Source organism: Pinus tabuliformis, chromosome 1_2 (genome assembly GCF_031772625.1).
Source record: "Pinus tabuliformis cultivar Carrire ecotype Pingquan chromosome 1_2, CPIR1, whole genome shotgun sequence".
NCBI classification, from domain to species: Eukaryota; Viridiplantae; Streptophyta; class Pinopsida; order Pinales; family Pinaceae; genus Pinus; species Pinus tabuliformis.
The window spans coordinates 563672536-563684851 of NC_142298.1; the positions used below are offsets into that span (position 1 = coordinate 563672536).

The 12316-nt window shown below is 40.0% G+C and overlaps 1 protein-coding gene across 1 annotated transcript in view; it reads right to left on the reverse strand.

The window, feature by feature from the left end:
• LOC149206853 (uncharacterized) overlaps nt 1-12316 on the reverse strand; it is a 157527-nt gene that overhangs the window by 82419 nt on the left and 62792 nt on the right. The window lies entirely within an intron of this gene.

The window sequence follows — 12316 nt, forward strand, 5'->3', positions numbered from 1 at the left end:
GATTGAACCATATAACAACAATCATCTAGAAGTTATAATCTTCATCAACCACATCCACAAGTTAGTAACATACAACAAATTGAGTCTCATGAATCATGATTCATCAATCTTAAAGTTTCAACCTTTCAAAATTCAATATATAACTTTTATCATAATTGATCACCAAAGTTGAACTTGTAAGCTAAGTGCAACCATTACAACAAAGAATATCTAACATGAAATGAAATGAAACAGCATTCAACTTTCACGAAGCATCATATTCATAATTCATTACCAATAAGTTATAATTGCCAACTTCAAACTTCAAACTTAAATTTTCATATATTGTTTACAAAAAATATCATAATAAATATGAAAGAGTCGACAGTTATGAAAACTACTAGAAACTAGAAAAGACAAGTAAATCTATCATCTACAGCTTCCTCTTGCCGCCACGAATAATGTCTTAATTTCTGAGCAGGTCGTGGTGGTCTTCTAGGAGTCTCCTCCCGCACAGTCCCATGAACAGAACCAGAAGGCAAATGCCCTCCACGTGTGGATATACATGGAGGTGGCGACAGAAAAGGAACAAGACTTGGAACTCGAGCATTGATAATGGATGGTGGGGGTGGCATGGTTGTTGCTTCATCTTCATCACTCATAAGTTCTACTTCCAATTCTTCAAGATGTATAGTGCCATCCTCCAAATTATCATCCTCTAGGTGGTTGTCGCAAATTTTGTGTGTTGGATCCTCATAAGCCCGATCACAGTAATGACGAATGTTCCACCAAGGTTCTGAGACGAGGGGGCGAGGGGGCGCGGGAGCGGCCTACGCAAAAGCTCCCCACCATTTTTTAGGAAACGTGGGGGAGCGTCAGGGTCTTAAAAACTTATAAATATGAAATATAATTTATTAATTGAGTCCACTATGACAATTTGGTTTGAATTGAAAGAGTCAAAACATAATGATAAAAAAGAAATGAAAAAAAAAAATCCTTTGCTCCTAAAGTTAAAACTGTTTCTATAATCTATTCAGTCAACTAATAGTCTAGACTCTAATACCTTCTGCGTTTAGGAAAGAAAAGGATATAATTTAAAATTTTAAACCTATGCTCAATTGTTCTGTAGTCTGCACATAAATGATAAATCTCTCAGCTCTGTCAACGTGCCCTGAATTAGTTACAAACTTTGCTTCAGATCTCTGAAGATGCCACTATTTTGCTCTAAAAGGGAGACCGAGAATCATGACAAGGTCTATTGATAGCAAGTGAATTCAGATGTATAGAAGACCTTGACCATTACAAACTTCCTCTTGCACAGTTTGTATTGAAGATCAGATCCTAAAGATGTAAGTGATATGCCCAAAATAATAAAATATCCAGACCTTCAATCTCCTTTAAGGCTTTAAAATTAAAACTAGTAACATAATGATTGGCTGGTAAGTTACATCCCATTGAAATCTTGGTTTATAGAGCTATGTTTTTAATACGAATGCATTTCATCAATGAAATTGAATAGCTTCCGACAAAAGGCCGTCATATGAAAAGTTTTAACTTAAATATATGCCCTTGGTACTAGTTTAGATAGGTTCTAAATAACAATATCGCGTAAGGATCTACAGGAGTCTAGAGATTATACAAACAAGCCAGCAAGTATACACAGGTCCCCATCTTTTGTATTGTTAAAACTTTAAGTTACTATAGCGAAGTTCTAGAGCGAGAGAATTTATTTTTCATGGATTCCACAATAGTACTTGCAAAGGGTCATTACAATATATACACATTGAGAAGCTGCATTCAACTCACACTCTTCAGCACAGTCAAGTTTGGTTGACACTGCTCTGAGACAGACGCTGTGATGATTGCCCAAACTTCATTCACATGCCCAATGATTCGGAAAGGGCTGTTGTACTGTGCAATGATAAAACCTGCAGAATATATTTAAAATCGAGACAAGGCCGTCATATGAAAACCAGTGTGGCCGTAGACAAGGCCGTCATATGAAAACCTGCAGAATATATTTAAAATTTTAAATTTATAAGTGAAACATGGAAACCTGGTTTCTTTCAAGAAAGTTGCATTCATACTGAAATTAAAATATTTTGACACAAGGTTAGTTGGCGTGACTTCTATGTTTCGGATCTCATTGCAAGAGTAAAATTAAAAGGTCAAAGTAGAGGTGCTCCACGGAACCATGTGACTCACGGAAGAACTGATGGCTGGAAGAAAATATCAAAACATGGAACCTCCATCTGTAGATTAGTTACGATAGCATTGTCGCTTAAAAAAAACAGCCGTCGAGAAACACCAAAGGAAAATGCCCCCTCAAGAAAGGGAAACGTCCCCCTGAGTTTCCTCATTTTTGGGAGCGTGGGGAAACGTCCCCTACTCGTCCCCAAGTCCTCGGAGCGTGTGGGAGCGAGGAAACTAGACCCCTAGGGGGGGGCGAGTCCCAGTGGAACACTGGTAATGACTCAACAACCTCAAGTTTTAGTACACATAAACCAAGTTTTCTGCCCGGTTTTCATTGAGTCTATTTCTTCTCACATTATGTATGAAGTTGTAGGTGCTCCAACACCTCTCTACATAAGAAGTATTTACAACCTGTGAGAGAACTTTTTTTGCCAATTTTGGCAAAAGTCCCATGCCGCCATATGCTTCCCACCATGTGAGAGCATCAAATTTGTTTCCATCTTCCATTGCATGCAAAGAACCAAACAAACCAGTGCAACTGAGGTATCTGCCTAATTCAAGACACAGATTAGCACACTCCTCCCTGTCAGGTACCAACTTGTCTAATGCTTCCATATATCCTGTAGATAGCTCTGGATCTGTATGGGGTTTCACCCTAACCCCACCCTCAAGTGTAGGTAGGCCCAACCAAGATGGAGAGTAGTATTTTGACACAAGGATATATGCCAAGGCATGTAGTGGAACATTAAGTTTGTTCCACCGTGTACATACACAATTGTGAATCAGTGTACACAAATTGGGATCATCTTTCTTAACAATATATTTTATTTGCCCCAACATGGTATCCATCTGCTCATACACCTCCCCAATCACTGGTTTATCTGTATCTACAAAACAAATCATGTGATAAATGGGCTTGGTGAATTCCAATACTTGCCTCACATGTGCCCAAAACTAACCATCAAGAGCGGTCTCCTCCACCTGTTCAAAACCTTGCTTGTCAACTGCATTTGTAGCCCTTTCCTTTAATACTTGCCAATGTGGACTTGATACCATGCTAGCCAATGACTCTCTTACCTTCAAAAGGCACTTGAAGGTGAGGTAATAGCTAGCAAATCTAGTCTTCACAATCTTCAACAGCACCAATCTTGAGTCACTGCGGAAAAGCTCATGGGTATTGCTATGATTTGTAATAAATTTTCTCATTTGTTTGCCTCTCTTGTACAAATCACCAATCCATTTGTATTGTTGGTTTTGGTCTTAATAATATCATGCATCAAAAGGTTCATTGTGTGAACCAAACACCCAGACCAAAATATCTTGGGGTATTTATCCTCAATAATTGCTCTCGCTACCTTACACTTAGCAGCTTTATCAGTGATGACTTGGATGACATTGTATGTCCCAATACGTTCAATTGTTTCAAGTAATGGTTCTACAATGTTGATGCCGGCCTTCAACTTGTCTGAGTAATCATACGCTGAAAGAAAGATGACACCATTAACAGACACAACAAGAAAACTTATCAATGGCTTGCCTTTTACATTTGTCCATCCATCAAACACAATGGACACCCCATGCTCAGTCCAAGAAATTGTCGTTCTACTCAAAGAATGTGATATTTTTGCTTTTTCATGATCAAGTCCAATGATTCTAGCCTTGTCATACCCAAGGCTCTTGTATCCTTTAGGTGCATCATTTATGGCAGAAACCATTTCATGCCAATAAGGTGAGCGAAGAACATTGAATGGTATCCCACATGCATAGAGAAACCGGTAAACTTTTGAATCCACATCATTCCTACACCCTTCATCAAGGAAATTTGATATGGTTCTACACCTTAAAGAGATGTTTGGTGAGCCTGTGCCTCCATATCCACTGCCATGGGAGGGATGTTGAAGGAGTTATTTGTGCATGTTGATGTGATTGTGAGCTTGTTTCAAAGAAGCCCTTTGATTTTTTAGATTTGTATTGGGCTTCCTCCTCTTCCCTTATGTATTTGGCTCTATCTGTTGCTAACACACTTGTACAAGTTTTGATTCCCATTGCTTTATCTTCATCCCATGCCCTTTTCCCACAGAGGTGCCTTCTGGCACGAATGTATGAACTTGTGTAAGTTTTGTTGCAATGGGGACAATCAAATTTAGTGCTTCCACCCCCTTTCCCTACTTTGGGCCGAAAAACATATATCCACAATGGGGTTTGGTCTTGTTTAGTTTTTTGGGTTGAATCATGTTCACTCTCTTCCTCCTCACCAAGGTACTCCTCTCTGAGGTTTTCATCAAATCCAATATAACCCACTTCTTCATCCTCTTCTTCATGCTCAAACCTCCTCCTTCTACTCTCCAACACCATAATAACCAAAAAAGAAACCGAGAAGAAGAAAATGCCAAACCATATAACCATGATGTTTGAAATTTGAAGTTTTGAATCTGCAAAAAAATGGAGGAATGGGAATGGGAAATAGAGAAAAAATTTATTTATTTATTTAGCAATGAACATATATATAAAAAAATAAAAACAAAAATAAAATAAAATAAATGCTAGATTAGAGTGTAGATCCTACCTCTTTGGCCTTCAATCCCAAGCTCCAATCTCCCCTTGCAAGCTCCTCAAGCTCCTCTCTCACCAAGCTCATCTCTCCAAGCTTCAAACTCTCTCTTGCTCCAAGTCCAAACTCTCTTGCTCAAGCTCTCACTCTCAATGGATGAAGTGAATAATGGGAGGGGAGAAGGTCTATTTATTCCCCCCCCCGCAAAAGGAGGTTGTCCTCATAAGGTACCAATATGAGAGGTCTATCATCCACAACCTTAAAGCAAAGGTTTGGATCGGCTTCACTCCTAGTGAATCTCAGCTTCATCAGATAGCTATCAATCCTCTCATACCAAGCCCGAGGTGCTTGTTTCAAGCTATAGAGAGCTTTCTTCAACCTACATACATGAGATTCCCGATCATGAATCTCAAACCAATGTTGTGAAAATCGCGATCGGGATTAAATCGGCGCGGGGAACAAATCGGAAAAAATCGGAAAAATTGGGAAAAAATCGGAAAAAATAGGGAAAAAAATCATTTGGTACAAAAATATTCATTTTTTTTCATTTTTTTCAATTTTTTTAATATCTAAACCATCTACAACATAAAATAAATACATTGACACATAAATATGATAAAAAAAACTAATATATAAGATGTTTAATATCATTTCTAACGCTAAAATCACACATAACATTGAATCATGTCCTGAATAGTAAGTCCTGACTCCTCAGTCCCAACTCAGCCTCAAAATATCAACAAAAAATATGATAATGTATCTCATCATGTCATAATGTCATATACAATAAAATGAAAGTCTAATCCTATTGATTTCCTCTGCCCCTCTTGCGAGAAAATGCCACAACTTTCCCTTTCCCTCTAGATGTAAATGCTGGTGCCTGTGCTGGTGGAGATGGCAGTAGAGTCTGATGTGCTCTAGAAGCTGAAGAACTAAAGTAGGAGCTATAGGAGGTAGACCACATCCTCTACTCGTGGCAGGGGTAGCCCAGGCAGGTGGTGTCACCTGGAAACATTACAATCTCCCAATCCTGAAATCCTGAAAAACTGATAAGTCTACTAGATTTTAAATGAAATCTAAAATTCTACTTTCTCCATATGAAATCCAATGAGGCTGAAACCACTCTCAAACATCCTGAGTGATTTCATGGTAATGTTAAAAATTTAAGTAAAAGGATGAAAATGAAGATTAAGGAGAATGTCACTTTTACTTTAAGAATTTAACATTACCATAAATAGAATATCCATACTAGGGCCTAGACTTGATCAATAAGCTGCCCCACTCAAAAATTATTTGTTTCTTTCAAAAAAAATTGCATGAAAAAACCCAAAAAAAACGTTATAGAACTATGCTATCGCGACCCCCGGCGATTTTTTAAGTTTTTATCGCGATTTTTTCGTTTTTATCGCGATCTTTTCATAGAATCGCGATTTTTTCAGTAAAAATCGGCAAAAAAAAATACCGGCGATTTTTTCATATAAAAATTGCAATTTGATCGACAGAAGCAAAAAATCGCGATTTTTTCATTTAATCGCGATTTTCACAACACTATCTCAAACTCCTCGGGTTGTTCCACGTCTGTGGTCTTGTTATTACATGAGGGGAATGGTCCCCTTGTAAGTTTTCCTTCGGTACATCTCGGACATGTACCTCCATGCTCTTCTTTGAATTCAGGCATCCCTGTCACCATCCGACTCACATCGGGTAGGGCCTTACAATGAAGATGGGCAAACCTCCGGTGCCATAGAAGAGATGTGTCACATGACATGGTCCCCAATGGACTTCCTGCAACTTGATACAAATTGCCAACCCTGAACCCATGAGTAAAAGCATCTTGAAAATTCCTTTTTCAAACATGTACCTTTCCATCGATGAATGCCACCTTGAAACCTTTGACTTCCATTGCCAAAATGGACACCAGGTTCTTCTTGAGATCAGGTACATAAATAACTTTTTGTAAATGAATTGTGCTACCCTCATTCAATTGAAGGGTAGCATTCCTTTCACCCTTTCCGGGATAGGTGGCATCCTCTCCAAGAATAATCTCCAAGATTGTTTCCTTCTCTATCACATTAGAGAGTGCTTCCTTGTATCCAGTGAAGTGCCTCGAGGCACCACTATCAATAAGCCAATTTCCCAACGAGTCTGGAGAGGGCCGGCATAAGATAATACTCGAAAGCAACATTTGATTCTCCATACTTGGAGTTCCTTGCTTTTCTTGAAGAGTCGGCCATTTCCTTGATGACCTTCATTCTTTTTTCTTTTGCCATTGTACGTGTCATTCCTCCAATCATTGAAGATCCCCCTGGAATGATTGTTATCATCATCAAGTGATGTGTCCCTTCTATTCGGACACTCCTTCGCATCATGGCCAAATTTATTGCAGGCAAGGCATCTACCTTTCCTTCCACCCTTAGATCTGGACTTCCCATTGAAGTGACCTTTAGGTAGGCCACCAGATGTTTCCGCTGCACCACTCTGATAGTCTTCTTTGCTTCAACTTTACTCTTGGTGAATTTGAAGAGGGAAGAGGAACCCATTGAGCCTTTTGTCCTTTCCAACTGTCTTCAGTGATTGCTCTTTCACTCTTGCTTGGGCTTTGTCTTAACCTCCCTATGATACCATGTTAAGTTTAGGTATGTTCTATGCTTAGAGCAAATTTACTTCAATTTTCCATATTAGCTCAATATCAATTCCAAATTAGCAATCACATTTAGCATGATAGTAAAATGGAGATAGAACATAAACATAAATCTCATAAAACAAGCCAAGACAAGAGGACACAAGATGTGGCGCCGACTAGGGACAAACCCCAATGTGGGGAAACCCTTGATCAATTCTTTTTATGTTCTTCAATAGTTCAGCAGAGAGAGAGATAGTACATATACATCAGAAGTCAACATTTTGACTTGTCAAAATAAGAGCAGAGATCTTATCTAGGAAGATGACACATGAGGTAGCAGATTTGAACGCAGGTGATTCCATCACCATGTTGTACCCATCATTGTGATGCACCCATCACTGCGATGCACTTCATTACACTATGTTGCACTCATCACACTGCATCCATCATCACAGTTTTGCACCCATCATGTTGCACTTCATCATCACTATGCTGCACCATTCATGCTACACTATGTTGCACCATTCATGTTGCACTTCATCATCACTATGCTACACCAATCATGCTGCACACTGCAATACTATCATGGAACAGCGTTCGCTGCTTGCTATGGCTTGCAGCCTAGCAAAGCAGCTAGCTGTAACTTGTAAATATGATATAGAAAAGGCACCTTACTATACCTCATCCGAGATATCAAACCTCTGAAAAGGACATCCTAAGTTGTCCTCTATAATACGGATCTCAGCTCCATCCATGACTACATTAGTCACCGAGATCTTACACCCAAGACTATAGCTATGCCAAGACTGTACTACTTCTTGTTATAGGTCTTAAGGCTTTCTACTCCATCCATTTGATTGTGAGACAAGACAGCACCTACAGGTATGTTGCCTATACATATGTCCAGATAGGGAACTGCTCCTTGTCATGCAAGGTTAACTTGTCATTGAGGCCAAGGTTGACTATAAGAAGTCAGATCCATTCGAGAATGTATCCAGACCTGTTCCACACATCCGAGTTTGTGACTACTTCTAGGGCATCTTGTTACTTAAAGCCTCTCCTATGACTGCGATAAGCCTTCTTATCAATGTGATGAGCATCCTCTATTAGGACAGCGTTCATACAGCTCTTTCCTTGACAGCGAAGAGCCCTCATTATTATCTTCGACTAGGGTAAATTCTCTCATTAGGACTGCGTTTAACTGTGTGAGAAGAAGACTACAACTAGGGCTCCTTTTGTAGCATCCATTGCCAGCGTATATAGGCTTCTGCTTGCTACGTAGAAAGGTCTCCTTTAGGACAGCGTAGGAGCCTTTCTTAGACTCCTCTATCACTGTGTTAAGGGTTGTCCTCCATGACAGTGTTAAGGTTACTTCATTCACTGTGTTTGGACTTTTACATTAGGGCAACGTAGAGCCTAGGGCACTCCCTTTAGGGCAGCGTATACTCTTGGTGACTTCTCCTTCCACCAAAACCCAAACGAGTGGAGAGGAAGAAATCACAAGAGATGATCGACTAAATGACTTGAAGGCCACATCTATTTATAGTAAAACGTTGAGGATAGATGGGGGCAATTTGGTTGCTGGTTGACCATGACGAATTGTCACATAACACAAATAAATCCATATCTCCATGAATACATGTCGGAATCGGATGATATTTAGATCAATCCTACAACTCACGACGAGAGGAATCCAAGAAAAATATCCGCTGCCATAAATAAGACTACCCACATAGAGTTTGGCCCTAGTTGCCAATTTTAACAATCTCACCATCCTAAATCAATCTTTTGTGGAATCTTGTGTTTGCTAGGAACTTGTGATGAATTATTATAACAAGACTAGATTGTGCAAACTTCAGTATTTTTTGGAACATAAGTTTGTTGTTTCTGTTTTGAGTGATACAAATACGTAGCTTGATTGAGTTGTCTACTCATGTGATTCGGATGTCGATAAGGAATTTTTTTGGTTTGACTTTCCTTTATCAAGTTTGTAGCAACTTGCATATTTACTTCAAGTACTGAGGTTGTTGAGTTGGGTACAGAAGCTTCACTTGGAATTTCCATCGTTTGAATTGCAACTTCTAAGTACGTCTTCACTTCAACTGGTTTATCCTCTTCTTGAGTTATAATATTCATTGGAGAAGACTCGCGCGGCTGCTGCTAGGGTTACTCGGCTCTGAGCTGTTGTTCGTGCCTGCGGCGGCAGGGCCTGCCTCGGGTGAGGCTTTCAGACCGCCCATCCACCTTACCTTGGTGCTCCATCCCGTCGTGCGGCAAGGTTGCTTCGTCGGCTGGGGTTTGCTGTTCATTGGATCCGGTTGCCGGGGGTGCGGTTTCCGGCCTCTGTTTCCTTTCTAACCGGCGGCCCTCTTCCCTTGCGGCGAGCTTTCCTCTGCGAGGATTTGATATAATATCTTCGTCTGCCGTCCCTGTTTTGGAGTGCCTGCTCAGCTACTTCATAGACAGAGCTCCGCCGCCTTGTGCTCTGCTTGGGGAGGCTGCGGAGTGCGACCGACCTCTTCTGGTTTCCGGCGGTTATCGGCTCTACTCCGGCTCTGTTTTGGTGATCCGTCCCAGTTTGTTCTGAGCCGTGGTGAGGAGGCGGGGGCTTCGTTTGGCCTCGTGGGGGCGAGGTGGCTGCCCTAGCCGCCTCTGCCCCCAGACCCGAAACGCCTCTGCTCTGGTTGAGCCCTGATGGGTTCCCTTGCTGAGGTGTGGTTTTCTTTTTTTGGTTCTTTGCTGGCTTACCTCGGCAGTCATTGGGTGCGTTGAGGGATCTGTGGTGTGGAGTCTATCTCTGCACCGATTCGTGCCGTCTCTTCAATGGCTGTTTCTGGTGGGTTTTTTCTTATGGTTTCTTTGGATTTTTGGGCGGTACCTTCCTCAGTCACAGATGGAGAGTTGAGGGGGTGGGGGGTGTGGCTACCTTGGCTGCTCCTTTCTATTTCGTGCCTCTTCTTGGCGGCTTTTCGATCTACTGCGCTCTCCACAGGAGCCATTGTATTTAGCTGTTTATTTTAGCTTCGTTGGGCAGGGGTATACTCCTGTATTGCCTTTCGAAGGAGCTATCGTATTTACTGTTTTTATTTTCTGTTTTTATTAGCTTGTATGGGTAGGGTTTCACTCCTGTTGGGGTTTACATACCCTCTTTCTGGTTGCCCTGTCTGAGGGCCTATCTGCATACTTCCCTGAAGTATTGGTTTTTGTAAGTGGTATACCCACACTACAGCATATGCTACTGCATCTACAACATGTAATTTTCTGCAATTCTGAATTAATGAAAATTACGCGCTCGCTTTCTTCGGAAAAAAATATTCATTGGATTGGTATTTGTTCCTCCTTCTTCAAACTGGATTGTTACCTCTAAAGACTCCGATGCTTCTTTTTGAATAAATTGTTCTAACTTGTCTTGTAGAGACTTCTTATCATTCTTAAGCTTCTTTATGTGTATAAGTAGGTTTTGATTATGATTCTTTAGACGTGAAAGTTATTTGTTTTCTGAGTTATTGACTTTACTCTTAGTGTCTTTATCTTTCAAACTTTTGATTTGTTCTAATAACCTTTGATTCAAGTCTTTTAAGCACAAATTTTCTTCTTCTTTCTTTGATAGATTCTCGTTCAATTTCTTCTCGAGACATTTTTTTTCTTGTTCTAATTTTTTCTTTGTAGTTATTGACTTATTGACCTTTTCAAATAATTTTTTACTATGATCTCTTAGACGACAAATGCCTTTGTTACTTCATGTTGATTCTTCGTAAAATTTGATTTTCGAGATCCTTACATTTCTTTTCCGATGCCACAGAAAATTTATTGAACAATTAATCGTTATAGGTTGATGGGTGTATGGAAGCCTGAAGCAAAATAGTCGTTGGCAACAACTGTGTACATCGGCTGCGTAGATAGTGATGTTGTTAGCGGCAGATGGTATCGTAGATAATGCACATCAGCATTCAAGGTGGCGACTTTAGGCTAGTGACGGCAGTCGCAATAAACGGATACGGTGGCAGGGACATACAGTTGTGGCGATGTGTGCAATAGCAGGGTGGCTATGGTGATGGCTGGTCAGCACCCATGAAGATATGCAACCATGAAGATAAACCAGGCACCAAGACTATCCACCACATTTACCACTTCTCATGCAATGCTATTAGTATCATAACGCTTGGGGGCTAGAACTATTGTACATGAACCAATGTGTAGCATCCAATGTAACATAATGATGATGTAGCAGGTTTATTGAGAAGTAATATCAAGAAGCCTAGAAGGTGATCCACAAATCATCAATCTGCTCATCAAAAATGTATCATCTCCAAGCAAAAGAGGTGGTGTATTGCTCAAGACCATCAGCATTCCTATATGTTATCCTGAAAAAACTGTAATATGATAAAAATCACAAGTTTACCTCTCATAAAAAATGAGAGGTAACACTCTTCACTGGATGCATTCAAGAGTTCAATAAAGCAATCCGTCTTAATCTCTGTCACATTGGTGTAAAGGTGACACATTGGTTGTCCCGAGCTCTATGTATTTGTTATTTTTACTGCTGCTTTTGAAATAGATTTTGCTTATCTTCAGTCTATGACACCCAAAATTGGTATGTGTGAGACTTTGAAAACACAAAATCTAATAGTACACAAACATTGAAATCACAGAGATTTTGGGGAAGAGAATAGGATTTTGTATTAAGATTCAGAAAATAAATGTATCTTGACACTTGAGGCATTTATTTATGGGGTGGCCTCTCATATAACTACAGAATTTTGGGCAATGGCCTCCCATATAACTACAGAATTTTTGGCAGTGGCCTCTCATAAAAGACTAACAATATAAATATCAATTATGTAGGGCCACTAACATAAAATGTCAACCTGACTAACCTGCAATGTCAATATGAGTTAACATGCAATATTAACAACACTTCCTCAAATTTATATGATCATAGAATGGAATTAAATTTCTCACTTAATGAT